The sequence below is a fragment of the Macrobrachium nipponense genome, chromosome 5, assembly GCF_015104395.2.
Source record: "Macrobrachium nipponense isolate FS-2020 chromosome 5, ASM1510439v2, whole genome shotgun sequence".
Classification (NCBI taxonomy): Eukaryota; Metazoa; Arthropoda; class Malacostraca; order Decapoda; family Palaemonidae; genus Macrobrachium; species Macrobrachium nipponense.
In genome coordinates this window covers 68738600-68742113 of record NC_061107.1, presented here as the reverse complement: position 1 = coordinate 68742113, position 3514 = coordinate 68738600, and the positions used below count along the sequence as shown (strand labels likewise).

Sequence of the window (3514 nt, the reverse complement as noted above, 5' to 3'; positions counted from 1 at the left end):
AGTGAATATTTTGCAAAGTTATCTCAAAAGGCCATGGACTGTGGCTTCCAGCTTATTAGAAAGCTTATGGTAGGTCTAAGGGATGAGATATTGAAAAGAGACCTCTATAGGTCATGTGATTCTGTTTGTAGTGTAGATGCCCTAAGGGCAGTGTGTACAACATATGAGGCAGACTGAAAAGATCCATCCGTGCCCCAGCGTGACACATGGCATCAAAAGCCACATGCGACTGTAGAGACTGACCCCAGCCCCCAAGTGTGCAGTGGTGAAGAGTAGTGAGAGGGCCTCGATTCCCATCAATGCTTGTGTGTGTGGGAACTGTGGAGTGCAGCATGAGCCCAGAAAGGTGTTGTGCCCAGTAAGAAATAGTGTTTGTTATGGCTGTCAAAAAATCGGCCACTTACAATGGTTTTGTAGGAGCAAGATGGTAAATAATTCCCCAGCTTTACAGTAACACTGGGGGCAGTCACTGCCGGGGTACAACCCAGTATGCAACCTACTATACAAGTGGTAGTGTCCTCATCAATGCATAAGCCTAGGCCTAAGGATCACAACCCTGTACAGGGTGTGGTAGACACTGGGGCCCAAGTGTGTTGCAAGCCCCACCCTGATGTCGACCCTCATTGAAAGACCTGCCCTTTCACGACGTTGCGGGGCCCTACACGATGTTGCAAACATTAGATTGGAGTATATGGGCAACTGCTCCTCTTCACGTTCAATACGGTGACGGGACAACCATCCAAGAAGTGTACTTTGTCAAGTCTGCAAGAAGGACCTTGGCCTTGTGCTCCAGTCCTTTCCCCACCACTTACCAGTGTCAGCAAGCCTTGCACTGGAGCACAAGGTCCCACAACCATTGGGCAGTCCCTGCCTAAGCCCTCATCCATGCCCTTCCCACCGGTGGAGGAGAACGTCCCGAAGTTGGAGCAGTGGCTCTTGCACCTTTTTTCATCATCTACATTCAATACAGAAAGGGAGCTTCTCCCTGTCATGAAGGGCAAGCCACACCATATGCATCTACCGCCAGGAGCAACCACACATACATGCCACACCCCAGCATCAGTGCCAAAGCATTGGGAGTCAGAAGTGAAGATGCAGTTGAACCATGACATCAGGAAAGGCATCATTGAGGAGGTACTGACTGGTAAAACAACAGAATGGTGGGCGAGGATGGTCATTGTTGCCAAGAAGTCGGGTCAGTCCTGCCGCAGTTGTGGAGAGACTGAACCTACTCAACTTGGCTAGAGATTGTTAAGGTGAGTTCTCAGTGCATTTATATTTAAACCACAAGCTATACAGGCATTTCAACCATGGCTGGGTTTAAAGGTGAAAGTTTGGAGCAAGCGGTGAAGTTGCCCTTTGTTACAGGGTTCCCAGACCGTCTTGTGATGGAGTTGCAACAGATCAAAGATGTGAAATCAGTAAGTATGAAGTATGAAGGAGCTACTGTCCAGAGCTAGATTGCTGACATCAGGAGATGGTAAAGACATAACAGCAGTTGCAAGTGGAAGACCTTTGGTGGACAGTCAACTTTTACGTCCCAGGGGCAGTCAGCGCAACAGTGGGAGAGGAGAAAGCCGTAACTTTCACATTCGTTGTTACAGATGCAATAGACCCCACATGGCTAGAGACTAGGATATCTAGACCGATTGTCCCCTGCTACCGGTGTGGAAAGCCAGGTCATATTTCTCTTTGGTGTGATCAGGGAAACGACCTAAAGGGGTTCCTGTGCCGGAAGTTTCCCCTGCAACACAGAAAAGGTAGTTCCAAGTATTTTTCCACTTGTGAGGATTGGGGTGAAGGGAAAAGTGGTAAGAGCATTAGAAGACTTTGGTTGCTCGACCACCGTGCTGAGTGGTCAGTGTAGTGGAAGTCTTGAGGATTCCAGTAGAGTTGGTGACTGTTGACGAGAGATGTGTTAGGCGTAAGGGGACAGAAGATGTTCAGTTGACTTTATGTGAAACTAGAATAAAAAGAGCTATTGTTCTTGACACTATTATCGATGGGATTGACGTGGTGTTGGGGATGGATGTAATCGGCCAACTTGGTGAAGTGACATTCTTGAATGGAAAACTCGTGCTGAGGGAGCAACTGCAGCTTTCCCCCATGGTTCAGATGACTGCCATCGGTTCCATTTCAGAGAAGATTCTTCATCTCAGTGAGCGTCATTGGTCCCGACTGATGTTGAGGAATGAGTCATGGAATCCTTCTCAGAGTTGGATATCCTTAGCGACAAGGAGTTGAAGACAGTTGCATGCAGAGTTGGCGAGGGACCTGAGCACACCTCCGTAGGAAGAAAACCCTGTGTCTCTTCTTATCAGACTCCCAAGAGAGGATATTGGGGGAATGGTTGGTTGCAGGAGCACTCCTTCCTTTATGACAGGGGCCTCGCTGAATTTAAGGAAGTGGGAGAGAAGAAAGAAAAAGCTGTCCCTCAGACCACCACTGACGGGAGCACAGCTCAGCATGTGACTGAAGTCAATTGGAACCAGGTATGGCCAGTTAACGAGGACCATGAGCGGCATCTTCTCTGTTTTCATAGCATGCTGAAACATGATAATTTTCACACTATTGTTTACCATTCTTTTTTGTATTATCATTGTCATACTTTTTCCACTTTTCTTGTCAGATTTTTACTTCATGAAGTTTTCATACACTGTATTTTGGTGAGCACCTTGGTGAACAGTTCTTTAGATGTTCTAGGAAGACTGCTTCCTACTCCTAATGACCCACAATTGTCCACTTTCCATAATCCAAATGGTTCTCATATCTGTATCTTCCAGCTCATATTCATTCTCTTGGATACATAAATTTCAAAACAGCCAACTCCATTGGTCCATTGTTCCCTTCTATTTAACATCAGTTTCTGCATTTTCATCTTTTATGTGCTGCCTCTTTTCTACTTTCTGAAAATTTGCTCTCTTCCCTCGTGGTTGACATTCTAAATCTATTCTTCTACTCTTGTTTTCTTTGCTTTTGTGACCTGCATGTTATTAAGAAAATAAAAAGTGTACTATTAGCATGCTGGAATATTAATAACCTTTCTTGTTACCTGTTTATATGATAAATATCATTTACTTGTCAATGAGTTTTGTAAAAAATATTTATCTTTTTACAAGACAATTATTATCTCTTACCCTTTACACTGACTAACAATTATATTTAAAGGAGATTAATACCTGAGCAAGTCCACTTCTATCTTTACAAAAGACCAAGTCAAACAGGTCACATATGCATTTAATATAAGATGTTTCTTAATTCTGAATCACTTACAGTAATAGAAAATTGCTTTCCTATCAAATGTTTGGCTCTCATTTGGTCCACTGTTATTTATTGGTATAAACAGTTTGAATAATGAGTGAAGCTGAATCTTAATGTAATATATAAAAATAAAATTATACACAGGAAAATGATACAAAACAAAATATAGCCATTGTTTAATGCTGTACATATATTTCTTACAAAATATTTTTCTATAACCCAATGATCAAATGATCATGATGGAGAAACAATA

At 43.4% G+C, this 3514-nt stretch overlaps 1 protein-coding gene across 4 annotated transcripts in view; it reads right to left on the bottom strand.

The window, feature by feature from the left end:
- Nucleotides 1-3424: 3424 nt before the first annotated feature.
- The window catches only part of LOC135215389 (sorting and assembly machinery component 50 homolog), a 562240-nt gene continuing 562150 nt past the window's right edge, over nucleotides 3425-3514 (bottom strand). For all 4 annotated transcript variants that reach the window (XM_064249976.1, XM_064249977.1, XM_064249978.1 and 1 more), the window contains one exon: nucleotides 3425-3514. This exon is cut by the window's right edge and continues 263 nt beyond it. The gene's annotated coding sequence lies outside the window, so the exon portion shown is untranslated.